The 14,217-nt window shown below is 37.2% G+C and overlaps 1 long non-coding RNA gene across 3 annotated transcripts in view; it reads left to right on the top strand.

Annotated features, from left to right (window-relative positions):
* LOC129874297 (uncharacterized) overlaps positions 1-14,217 on the top strand; it is a 61,202-nt gene that overhangs the window by 6,839 nt on the left and 40,146 nt on the right. For 2 of the 3 annotated variants that reach the window (XR_008762868.1, XR_008762866.1), the window contains exon 1: positions 8,830-10,282. The exons of the other annotated variant lie outside the window; for it this stretch is intronic. This is a non-coding gene — a long non-coding RNA (uncharacterized LOC129874297). Of the gene's footprint in view, positions 1-8,829; positions 10,283-14,217 lie in introns of those variants that run through there. 3 annotated transcript variants of the gene reach the window in all.

Genomic DNA, 14,217 nt, shown 5'->3' with positions numbered 1-14,217 from the left:
ATAATGTCACTGGAATTATTGATGAGTATAATGTCATAAACTCAGAAGATAAATTTGACAAAGGTACTCTACCTTTGGAGGGATCAGAAGAAGCTTATGATACCAACAACCATGTAATCCAAGCCTTTGGTTCCATATATGATGTTGCTATGCAGGAAGAAGTCCAACGGATTTCAGCAAAACATGGATTATCTCCCAAGGGTCAACATCTAAAGCCACAATTTAAACCAAAAAACTAGTACCTCTACTAATGATGGTAGAAGGGTCACTAGATCCCAACTCAAAGGTATTCTATGATAAATAAGATCATCTAGAATGCAGGGGCATTAATACCAAGGGTGTCCTGGAAAGGCTTAAAAACTCAAGCATATCTAACAACTTTCTCTCATGCCATCCTTGAACCTTTATCTAATAACTATCATATCCAAAGTTTCAGAAATGAGCTTCAAATGGACAGTGCTACTTGTAATTCAAATGGTAAAATCTGGATTTTTTGGTCCCAAGACATTGATTGCACTATTTTGGAAGCAGATGAAGCATAAGTTACTTGCAGCATTAAGCATATTACACATGCCACTCCTTATTTGATGACATTTGTCTATGCTAAATGTAAGGATCCACTAAGAAGACCTCTATGGAAAAAGATGTCACACTACTCTACTTATTATGACCCTTGGTGCTCTATTGAAGATTTTAATGTTATCACAACTCATGTTGAGATGCTTGGTGGCATCCCTTATAATATTTGGAAATGTTTTGAATTTCGTGGAGTTATTGAGGATTGTGGGCTCACTAATATAGGTTTTCATGGTCACAAATACACCTGGAGTAACTTAAGGGGCATCCACTTCAGAATATGGAAAAGATTGGATAGGGCTCTAGTATTTGATCTTTGGTTAGAAAAAATGCCTCTTACCACCATTACACACCTACCTTTTGTGGGGTATTATCATTGGTCCTTGTTATTGGAAAGGAAAGAAAGACAGGAAGACTACATCAGATATTTCAAATTTCTAAATTATTGGGTGGAAAACCCAACTGTTTTGTCCACTATTGAAGGTTGTTGGTAGAGACCATGTGAAGGTAACCCATGTGGATCTTTCATCAGAAGTTAAAAAGGTTGTCTTCTACTCTGAGTAGCTAGTCTAAAAATGAGTATGGTGGTATTTATTCAAAGGTTAAAGACTATGAGGAGTTGGAATTGGAATAGGTAGTTTTCTCTTTGAGTCCACATTCTGCAGTAGGCCCTAATGGTATGGATGGAAATTTTTTGAGTCTTGCTGGAAAGTTATATGTCATGATCTTCTTAAAGTGACTCATTCATTCTTTTTTGGTAATCTAATTCCCAAATGTTTCTCACATGTCTATTTTTTGGTTCTACTCCTAAAAGTAGACCATCCTAATAAGCTTTCAAAATTTAGGCCAATCAGCCTCAGCAATTTCACTAATAAAATTATCTCCAAACTCATTTTCCTCAGATTGCTCCCATCCTTGCATCTCTAATTTCTCCAAACCAATCTAATTTTTTGATAGGTAAAAACATATCTGAGAATATTTGCTAGCTCAAAAGATCATTCATGGCATTAAAAAACCAAACATTGGTGCTAATGTTGTCATCAAGCTTGACATGATCAAAGTATAAGATATGGTGTCTTGGTCTTTCATCTGTCTTGTACTCAAAAGAATGGGATTTAGAGATATCTTCATTAATATGGTTTGGAGGACTATGTCTAAAAGTTGGTATTCTATGATCATTAATGGGTCAAGATATGGTCTTTTTCACTCAACTAGAGGTCTCAAGCAAGGTGACCCCCTCTCCCCAACCCTATTTATTTTAGGTGCTGAAGTCCTTTCCACACTCCTAAAAAAATTTCATCAGTATCATCATTATTATGGTTTTTATATAGAATCTAGAGGTCCCCAAATTAATTACCTCAACTTTGCAAATTATATCATTATCTTCACTTCTGGGAGGAAACAAATTCTTAGACTCATTATGGAGACTCCAAAAACTTATGAAAGTGTTTATGTCTATCTGATTAATAAGGAAAAGAGTCACTTCTTATTACCCTCTCATGCATTTACTATTACTGTATTCAGAATTATGAAGGAAACTGGTTTTAAGCAAAGGTCCAGTCCTATTACTTATATAGTATGCCCTATCTACATTAGAAGGCAAAGAATTATCTTTTACTCCGATATGGTATCCAAGGTTGTGTCCAGGATCAGTGGTTGGCATTCCAAAATGCTTAGTTATGGGGCTAGAGAAATGATGATCAAGAATGTTCTAAAGTCTTTGCTATTCACAACCTCATTGCAACAACTCCTACTACCACTATAATGAAACAAATAACATCCCTATTTGCTGACTTTTTCTGGGGCTGGAAAGACAACAAGAAAAAAATACCATTGGTCTTCTTGGAAAAACTTAAGTTATCCATTGAAGGAGGGGGGTGTTGGCTTTAGAAAGATTTCTGATATTTGCATTTCCCTTCAATACAAACAGTGGTGGGTATTCAGAGCTAAATCTACTATTTGGGGAGACTTCTTGAGAGCCAAGTATTTTTGAAGAGCTAACCCTGTTAGCAAGAAGTTGCACACTGGTCAGTCCTTGGTTCAGAAACATTTGATGACCAATAGGGTTAATGCTGAAAAGCATATTTTCTGGAAGATAAGCTCTGGCACTTGTAATTTTTGGTGGGACAATTTGTTAGGGGTTGGTAATATTACTAGCTTCAAGACTGATAATAATAAGGAAGAAAACATCAAGGTGTCTTATTTTCTTAACAATGGTGCATGAGATGTTGATAAACTCAACCATAGTTTTTCTACTATTCTGATCCCTAAGATCCTTGACTTCCAGTTTCAATTTAAAGATGACATTCCTTATCAACCCTACTGGAAATTTAATTGTCCTGGGAACTTCACTTCTTCATCAGCTTACCATCTTATTAGATACCACAAAGCTACCACAAGGATCAATAATTACACATGGCACAAGCAAATACCCTTCAAAAGTTCTTTCCTTTTATGGAGAGAATTCAGAGGAAAACTTCCTACAGATGAGAAAATGACATCGTTTGGACATGAACCCTCAGATTGTATATGTTGTTATAAACCTGTCCTTGACAACATTAATCAAATCTTTGTGGATTATCATTACTCTAGGAATATTTGACGATTCTTCTCAAGTGGGATGGGTATTAACCATGCTCCCACTCATCTTAGAAACCTTGTTATGAAATGGGGCCTATTGAAGCATTAAATTGAACCTCAAAAACTTATTCTACATGCTATCCCTATTTATGTATGTTGGAATCTTTGGAAAAATAGATATGTTGTGAAATATAGGGGAGAAGTATAATATGGCAAGAGTAAATTTTTTGATCTATAAAGACATTTCCAACCAACTCACCACCATTTTTCATCATATCCCTTGGCCTTCTAGTTGGCATGGATTGATAAGTTTTGTTGAGAAATACACTCATTCCATTAAAGTCACCAAAATCTATTAGAGAAAACCTCCTGCTAAGATGGTTAAGCTCAACTCAGATGATAGTGCTTTAGATAATCTGGGAAGAAATGATGCTGGAGGTATTTTGAGAGATAACCGTGGTGCCACTATGTATGGCTGTGCTACTACTGTTGGATTTGGTACTAACAATCAGGTTGAAGTAGAGGCAGCAACATGAGGCTTATCTTGGTGTCTTAACAATGGATACAAACAAGTAATCTGAGAAGTCGACTCTAAGTTGGTGTTTAAGTGGATCAAGTTGTTGGCATCACCACCATGGAACCTCCAGCATGCCCTTGATAAACTTAGAAACATCTATGATCAATTCTTGGCTTTCAACTATCTACATACCTTCAGAGATACTAATTTTGTGGCTGATGTTTTATCTAAAACCAGTCACCAACATAAAGAACCTCAATATTACCTATATGAATAGCTAAAACCAGTCACCAACATAAAGAACCTCAGCATTACCTACATGAATATCAACTTCCAAAGGAAGATAGAGGTCACTACAATATGGATAAGAGAAATATGACCAATTTTAGAAGAAGGAGATTGAAAAGGATAAAAAAACCACCCTGAGTTTGAAGATGAATTTTCTATTTTATCACTTTATTTCATTGTTATTTCCTTATGTTTTGAAGATCTTCAGCAAGGATATGTTGTAGTGATATAACCACGTTGAAGATGCCTTTAATTATTTTTTTTATTGTCCTTTGATTGTAAAGACAGAGTCTCCCTCATTTATGCATTCCTAGTTTTATTATGTATTGAAAAGGAGTCCTCTTATCAAGTGCTTAGTATTGCTAGGTTGTTTCTCCTTTTTTGTATAAGGATGAGTTGTCCGACCTTAGTAGGTCAGCCTACTTATGAACCACCATAGGATCGGAGGTAAGGTTTATATCACCCTCTTTGTACTTTATGCTTTTTATATTTATGTTAAGGACTATGGGTGTTCCTCAACCCCTGATCCCTCCAAGGGTCATTAAAATAAAAAATAAAAAGTCTCACTATGGTTCAAGATATGATTTTTGAGCCTAGTCTCACTTATGATTCAAGATATGACTTTTGAGCTTAGTCTCATATATGATTCAGATATATGGACAATTTTTATATCTATGAGAATTAATATATATTGATATATTTTGGGAGGACTATTTATCATCGAGTGGACTTGAGGGATGAAGATTTCTGTTTAGTGTCTGTGGACCTTTAACAACAATTTCTAAGTCCCATAACTACATGCCACCATAAGACTTGAGTATACCACTTTGTCAGACAACTCCATATGGCCCTGGGAGGTACAAACTAGTGGATCCACATAGATATGATATGGTTCTATACCCTGGCAAAGTATAGAACAATCCTCCCAATTGGGTTAGTTGTTGAACATTATGAGCTCATATGATGTATGTCGGTTATAAAAAACTCTCCAATTTTATGCACTTTTATGATATTATCTTCACTTATTATAGTTATATTAAGTATGCTATTTTATATATATGCTTATACAAGATTAATGAAATAGACTAATTTATATATATATTTTTGAAAGAAAATTTTGAATGGTATTTAGGCATGGACACCAACTATTTTTTTCAGTTTCGTTATTAAGAATATGATTTTAGAAATCTTGTTTCACTGTTCCTCCATATGTTATTTAGTATGATTGTGTTAGTGTTACCTTATATACTCAGTACATTCACATATTGATGCATACTTTCACTGTGCTGCATCCTTTTATGATATAGATTTAGACACTAATTCTCAGACTCGTGGCTAGTGAGGTTGCATCAGTTCCTAGTCAGCAGTTGGTGAGTCCTTCTTACTCAGGGACTTCATGAATTATTTTTACTTAGTTCTTTTACTAAGTTATTGCAGCCGAGGGCCATGTCTTGACAAACTTATTTCTTTTGATTTAGATATTAGAAGATTGTTTCTGACATTAGTTTTCAGTCTTAATGTATATGTTATCTTTCTAATAAGACCTTTTATGCATATGTTCTAGCTTTCGTGTAATAACAGTCAAGGTCATTTTCTCTGTTTTCCAATCCTTTCAATATTTAGAGCTTTCCTTTGGCATCCCTAAGTCATTTATGACTTGCTGGCACTGACAGTTTGGTCGCCTGGTCGTTTATTTGGGGTTTATGTCTATTTTCCTATTTTGGAGCTCTTGGAGTTTATACAATTGACTTTGGTCAAAAGTCCAAGAAAATGACATGAAAATAGAATTTTTAACAGTTATATTAGCTCCGTAATGGTCAAATTAGGATAGTAGCATGGTCGACACGAGCATTGAGACATTTAGTGCGAGTTTGAGGTCATTTGGCGATTTAGCCTTTGAAATTTGGCATAAGGTGGACTTTGGTCAATATTCTTAAAAAATATTCTCAGATTGGAATTCCGACAGTACATTAGCTTTGGAATATTAAGTTTGCCCAAGAACAACCTTTCATATGGTTTCTGAGGCTTTTAATCTCATTGCGAGCTTCCTTGAGGATTTTTGCTTAAAATGATGCTTGGACATGGGATCCACTTTTTATCGAGAGGACCTTGGATGGAAATTTTGAGTGCGCTGTTAAGTCGTAAAAGTTGAATTTAGTGGGGTAGCATAGCTCGAGCACCCCATTATAGATTTTAGACTTTGCCAAAATATGATATTGCACCAAAGTCTAGTGCAGGGCCATTTTCCCTTAGCGTTCGCAGGCTATGTGTCGCGTTCGCGAAAGCCAATCACCATGACCTTCGCATTCGTGAGGCTCTAGCCACATTTGCGGAGGCTTGGCAGCTTCTTTACTGTGTTTGCAGAGAGCTGTTCCTCTCTTCACCGCGATCGCGGGACACTTTGGGTGCAATCGCGAAGGCCAAAGTCGTCTTGTCTTTAAGTTAAAAGACAAGACGTATTTAACTTTCTCTAAAAGCTTCAAACTTTGATTTTGAGAACTGTGAGTGTCCGAATTGGGCGATTCCAAATGCTGGTGGTTCGTGAAACTCATGCTTACGGAGGGAATGCTTGGGGAGCATTGGAAATATCATATTGAGGTAAATTCCATCTTCACGGGCTGCCCTCTTCCATGATTTGTCCATTAATGGTCATTTTATTGCAAGGACCGATTCCTATGGTTCCAAGCGTTAAATTCTGTTGCATTTTGAAATACAAGTTTGTTAAGCTCAAATGTAACTTTTCAAAAAATCGAATTTGGGATTCTCAATGCGGGTCCTATAATCTCGTTTTAGACCCAATTTTGGGTCTTTCTTTGAAAAATATGAATTTGGTGTCAAAAAGTTTATCTTGATGTCGTGATCGATATTTTATTAGCATGAAAATAATTGAAGGTGATTTGGAGATGGAGATCATCAATTTGGTAGATTTAGAGCGTGCGTGATTGGCTTCGAGGTAGGCTACGGTCTCCTCCTTTTGACTGGGCTTTGTTACATAATGTTTAGTATATATCACATGTGACTTAGGTTGGTATGTGCCGGGATTAGAGTTCTCCTTTCTTTATTCCATTTTCTTGATCCTCTGTTGGAACTTAGACTTGAATTGTCCCGTGAAACACTTAATTTGGGGTATGCGCCTTATTTGTGGAATTGAATTAGCGTTAGTATCCCTTTTAGGATTGATATTGGTTGCCTTAGTCTAGGTTTGAGCCTTAGATGCTTTAGCTTGTGTGCAGTGACCTTATACCTAGGCATAACTTCTGGTAGGGCTTGTGTTGGTTGGTATGGCTTAGTTCTAGTGACGGGGACCTCTGTGGCTCTTCGTAGCTGTAGATTTGGTGTAGCGGTACTCGTTGGGAACTGTTATGGCATATTTTGGGGGAAGCCATCGGTCCTAGAGATAGTGTGTCCCCCTATCTGATATTGAGTTGTTCTCGATTTCTTCACTGTTCATTTAGCGGTAGGCTTGAGATGTCTTTATATCTAATATCTGTTGTTGAAATCAAAGATGTATTTGAGGAGTGATTGGATACCAGGTTAGTACCTTTGTCTCGTTGGTGTGCTAAGACTTGGCAGTTCCTCTATGATTGCATGTACCTTGTTTTGATGCTTGTGATGACATGCTTGCATTGATTGAGAATATTCACCCATTTTATGGTACGATCTTGGTATTGACATTGGATTTTCATTATTATTTTAAGAAGGCTTTCTCACTCTTTTACTACTTTTAAACTAGTTTTAACGGGAGTCGTATTACTTTGATAAAATAGTTTGAGATTTATGGGGCGTCAAGGACTTGCTCCTTTTTATATTAATAGTTTCAGAGGCATTGAGGATGCACTCCATTTCATTTGATATCTGGCATGGCGTTGCCCTTTTATACCTTGGCTGCATTTGGGATGCCTCTAGCTTGTACTTGATTATCCAGCATGGCTTCACCCTTTTATACATCGGCTTGGACACTCACTCTTCGGTACCACTATGGGGATACTATTGTTTATGTAAAACTTGGTTTGTGACTAGGCAGTGTATACAAACTTCTTGTGTCCTTTATGGGGTCCTCTGAATAGTGCACCACTGAACTGGATGAAGGAGCTGCATGGGTCCTACCTTGCAGTTCTACGGCTGGAATGGATTTATACACTTGTTGTTGATCACTTAGAGCCATCGATGATGTTACTAGTTTTTACTACAAACTTGCATTCATTAGCATCGCCTATCACCAATATACTTGTATGGTGTAGCCCTCCGATTTATAAGGGCCGAGAGTATGTTTTCCATTGTTTGTACCTTCCAAGGGTATGGGTGTCTGGGTTATTAGGATGTTATACTTGTACTTCTTTCTTGTCATATTTGTAATTGGTTTATAGGTGCCTTATTCTAGGGTTGTTTCTTTTCACTGTTAGATTTAGTTGGTTAGTCTTTAGTTGACTTTGTGTTAGCAATAGTAGTCAGTGCTTCCTTTCTTGAATTATTGACTCATTTAGTGCCTCCTTACTGTAAATAGGTTGTGGATTTCGCGTGAAGGTATGCTTTTTGACTATGTCTCCTTTATTTATATATATGTAGCTCTTTACCTTCATTTCCTGCCTCACCTTGTGTTAAATATTATTTGTTCACTTATTCTATAGTTACCTGATTACTATGATTTATACTTGCTTCATCTGTAGAGCTCAGTCTGCCTATTCCTACTGAGTATCATTCATTTGGTACTCATACTACACTTTGCCCCCTATAGATCATAGTTTGGGTTATTGCCGTTAATTTGGATTGGTACACAGAAGCTTTGATTTAGATATTTGGGGAGCTCATGGTATCCAGAGTTGCCGATTTCCATCTATGTTGGATTAGAGCTAGTCTTTACTTACTTTCAAAGACCGTTCATACTTATATTTATTTCTATAAAAGCCTTGTATTCATATTTTTGATTTAGATACTCGATTATCGACTGATGTTAGGTCTTGGGGTGGTTTCTTGTGCTTTATTGCAGTTGTTCCTTTTTTTTCATTGCTATTTATTTTCTGCTTTATTGGTTCATCTTCCATTGGATAGCCCGTTACTTCTCGTTCTGGGGTAAGGGTTAAATGTTAGTCATACCTACTAGTCGATATTAGCAAGTGTCATCACAACTTGAGAAATTAGATTTTCACAAGTTGGTATCAGAGCTCTAGGTTGACCGGCATCATTAGAATGAGGGTAATGCCTACTAGAGCCCTGTGGATCAGTACGGAGATGTCCATATCCTATCTTCGGGAGGCTATGGGGGCATAGATAGAAAATTCGATTCTTGACTCCTTATCGTTTGTCCTTGCTTTGAATAATCTCTAAACTGATCCTTTGGAGTCCATTCTTTTTGATATGGATAACACGAGGTTTCTGGTGAACCCAATCGGAGCGTTAACAGGTTTTACCAAAGTTTCAGTAAATGGTTCTTAGGCCAGAAATGGGTTCGTGGTTCCCTAGTATGGTCTATCCTTATTATAAGAGCACGTCATGTAATTTCTTGAATGGGTTGGGAATAAATCCACATCATCCCCTATGGTTTGGAATATGAGCCGGGAGTTTGTCGGGGGATTGTCTTTGCCACTTTATTTGGCATCAGAGCATTTAATACCAGATGGGTCTACCATTCCCTAGATTGTCAGCCATGTGAGGGCAGTGGAGCAGGCATCCTTTGATGCATACAAATATAGTGCTAGGAGGCCCTGCCATCAGCACAGAGGTGATAACATCCATCTTTAGGGCGAGTATCAGTTTAACAAGGGTCATCTTCCTTCTTGAGCCATCAGGCCTACGATGGTAGAACCTCAGGTCCCAAGAGGTTTTGAGGTAAGTCATGGAGCTTACGGTGGGTAGAATTAAGTTTTTGGATCTCAATGTTCATATTTTAGACATCTAGGTCATAAGGTCCTGGTGCAGTCAGCTAGGGGTAGGGACAGATATGGCAGCCAACCCCGCCAGTATAGTTCTATGGAAGGCTAGAGCTCGAGGGGATCAGATTCACTTTCTTCCTACCGAGGTTAGGTTATTATAAGATTTTTAACTTTGGGGTGTTATGATTATGGGGAGTTTGATCACTGGTACCGAGAGTGCCCTAGGTGAGAGTTGATATTTTAGACATCTCAGACTCCTCATACTCACCGGACCAGAGTTTTTCGGCCTTGCCGTACCTGTGGAGAGCTTGGCCATCGATGCATAGATTGTCCCCAACATGGGACCCATGCACAGTTTGCTCAGCTAGGTTTGTCTCATGGGTCTATGTTACCTCTAGTTGGAGGTAGTGCTCAGAGTGTTGTTGGTGGTGCTTCAGGTGTTCAGGCCAAGGTTAGTCATGATCTATTCCATGCTTCTGCTACCGAGGATCTAAGTATTGGTTGTATTTGCTTAATTTCCTTGTTTTTCTATGTATTGCTTATTTTCTGTGGTTTTATGGTTTTCATACCTATATGTTCCTATTTGACTTGGTAGTTATCTCTTCACTATTGTGGCTGCCTTAAATAAACTTAGAGGTGTGTGTTTTAGCATCGTAGTTGATTTCTTTAAGTAGTGAATTGACTAGGTCGAGTTTCTGTTTAGAGTAGTGGTGGTTGAGAAACTCCCCGTGCCTTTGCCTTGGTGGTTTGAGATGAGTATATAGCCGGATAGTTAGATGTTACCCTTTTTGTCTCCCTTACCAATGATTTTACTTCACTGCCGATCCTTGTTAGATAGTACGGGAGTTGTGTTACTGGAGGATCTAGTTGTCTTCAAGGGTCGACTTAGTTGCATGTTGTCCCGTTGGGTTAGTGGTTGACTGTATCTTTGTACCTTTGTGCATAGATAGTGTTGCCTTGATTAGTATTTCTCCTCTTCCATTCTAGTTTTCTTGGCTTAGATGGTTATCTTCGTATCTGGGTATAGTTTAGTTCAGTTCCAAGGATAGGAAGTTGAGGTTTGCTCTGTTAGCCTACCTAGTTGGTTTCTTTGTAGCAGTGTTGGTGTTCTTGTTCATGTTTGGTAACCGTCTTGATGTTTTTGATCTACCTTTGAAACCTAAATCCATTTTTAAATGGCTAATGCCTAGAATAGGTCTTAAAAATAGCCAGTCATAAATGGAAAAGTAGCGCTATCTTGACCCGACCTAGGGCCTAGTCATAACACGTCGATAGAAATCCCGAAGGGATCCAACCATACCTCTTATACATATCTTAAGCATACATAAGGATCGAGGGTCGGACACCAAAGTCAGAGCATACCTAGACACCCTCAATATACAACGTAAATGAAAGTCTTTTGACAAGAAAACAGTAATCAACTTGAAACTAGTCCGCGGTCAATAAGGACTCACCACAACACCTTGGAATAGGAACGCCTACTAGTTTCGAAGACGATTAGGATCTTCAACCTCAACTCCTACATTATGAGACAATGTAGGCAAAAAGTATGTATTAGTACGTTAGATTGTACTAAGTATGAGGGTATGGCATGTAACATAAATCATGGAAATACAATGGTCAAGTAAATCACATGATAAGATAGAATACATAAAGTCATGAGAAAATCATATTGACCAAAGCATGTAAAAGAATAAATTCAAAATCATAACATACTTAAGAGACCATACATATGTGGAATGGGAACCATAACCGACAATAAGACCATGCGAGCTATAACATAGAATCCAATGAACCCCACATCGAGAAGGAAACATGTGCTATTTGTGGATCCACTAGCTAGGCCGTAAAGGCAATTCCACGGTGGCACATAGTTATAAGACAAGAGACTTCATATAAGGACCCCTTGCTTCGAGCCCCACCCTCAAGTCCACATTCGGTGCTAAGTCAAATCCCACGGAATACATACATAACATAAGATCATAATTTCATATATCATATTCATGATCATAAGCTTGAAATCATAGAATAGCTCATTTCCATAACATACTTGTAATGTGAGAATTGTCCTTTCATCATTACAATCATATTTGCATAATTCATATCGTTAGACCTTAGGTCACCACATAGAGACCTAATTCACCTTACTTCATAGCTTGCATGCAATTCATACCTTAAAACATACTTATAATTCATGATCATAATGGAAATACATAGTCATAATTCATACTTTGAAAATTCATGACCATAGCATGAACTTAAAATTTGGGTATGACATGAATGCATGATCAATGGAATGGAAAATTATGAAATTAACTTGAAAACATACATGATCATAAACTTTATATCAGCCCATATATAATTCATATAGATAATATTATTTAGAAGTATAATTGAAAATATTCATATTTTACATCATGAACCCTAGAAATCAAAATAAGAGAATTCAGAAAAAAACTCTTCAATTTAATTCAATAACCATCAAATTATATCTAAATAGACTCATGATCATGCTTTAAATCAAAATTCATGCAATTGGAATAGGGATCACAAAACCCATAAAATACCATACTTTAATTTGATAGAAAACCTTGAGAATTTGATTGGGCTTTATAGATGAAACGATCCATGAATCAATACCCACATACCTTAAGTCAGAACACCAATTAGTTTGGAAGAACTTGAGAGTTTTGATGGAGAAATTGAGTGAATTTGCTTGAAGTCGTCAATGGAAACCCGTGAGAGCCTTTTTGTAGAGAGAAAAATATTTGATAGATGAATTGTAGAAGAATGAATTGAATTAGAGGTTTAGGTTAATTTATAGAGTTGAATTAGGTCCTAAAAACATCTAGGTTCATTAACTAATAATTTGAGAAAAGTCTAAAATACCCTTTAAAAAACTTAATTTCGGCCAAAAAACCTTCCTAGGTCCGCGACGCAGACCTGTCGTGACCAACTCGGCTAGAAGACTGTCTCCAGTTCTGTGATGCAGTCCTATCGCAGACTACTCTGTCTTTTGAGGCTTCCCAGGTCCGCGACGCAGTCCTATCGTGGACCACACTATTTTGTGGTTTCTTCAAAAATCTTTCTTTCATTCTACGGATCCTAAAAATCCACCAAGACTATTTTTCTGCAGGTTTTGATCCTCTGATCGATATTCCGAACTCGGATTTTTCAGAAAGATTAAGGATAATACATTACATGAGCAGCCTATTTCTAAGGCATTCTTAGGGTATATATATATATAATTGTTTTTTTCAAATTTTGAGGGATGTTACAATCTCTCCCCCTTGGGAACATTCATCCTCGAATGAGATCCAACTAATATAAGAAAGGCATGGAAAAAGGATTTAGAACCCCAACATGGACATGAGGACACTTTCAAAAATGCGTATAACGTGTAAAACTCATACTCAAAATAAAACATGGTCCTTGAGAGAAATCATTTTCATGAATCATGCATGCACATGAATGACATATGGAACTGAAGCATAGAAGTTTAATTGATTTGATCATGAGCAACTTAGTACCTTTAGGCTTGAGTGAAAGAAAAGAGATAAGGATATCAGTTCATCATGTATGATTCCGCTTCCCACGTAGCACTCTATTACTTGTTGATTCCTCCATAATACTTTGATGGATACATCTTTATTTCTTAACCTTTCACTTGTCAGTCTAAAATCTCAATCGGGACCTCCTCATAATTCAAACTCTCTCCAATACTCGTATTCTCTATTGGCACAATAGAATTCAGATCACCCACAAACTTCCTCAACATTGACACATATAACTTAGGCTACTACACCTCTATAGGAAAATAGAGTACTACTCCTTACTACCCGTGCTCATCAAACCTCAAAACCTAATAAAGAAACACACAATGCATCGTACATTCACCCATGTGCCATCATCACCACATTCAAGCCTAGTTCTATAACAACTCTAATACACTCACTTGAAACCCTTAATAAGAAGTCATCAATAGACTACTACAATTATTCACATATCTACAACCACACATTCAAGCCTACCATTCAAACAACTTTATGGCTCCCTTGAAGTTAACATCACATAATAATTTTCGTGTCTTCCCTTAAATATTGAATCATGACCCTTCCATTATAGAATAGACTCATTTGGCAATTGAAACTTAACTTAATGAGTTCCACAATCTATAAAAGCATAAGATACCAATCCATACCAATCGTTACTATTTCAAAAAGGGAATTTACACTTATCGGATGAAGCACCACGCTAAGTTTGGGGGCCCACAAAAGGGTAGGGCTGAGATTGCCAATGACTATCCTTCTCATTCTTAGCAACCCTTGGACAATGCCTCAACTTGTGATCTTTCACACCACAACCAAAACATACACCCAAACCGGC

The sequence above is a fragment of the Solanum dulcamara genome, chromosome 11 (genome assembly GCF_947179165.1).
Source record: "Solanum dulcamara chromosome 11, daSolDulc1.2, whole genome shotgun sequence".
Classification (NCBI taxonomy): domain Eukaryota; kingdom Viridiplantae; phylum Streptophyta; class Magnoliopsida; order Solanales; family Solanaceae; genus Solanum; species Solanum dulcamara.
The sequence above is the reverse complement of the archived record's forward strand: the minus strand, read 5'-3'. Positions and strand labels throughout refer to the sequence as shown.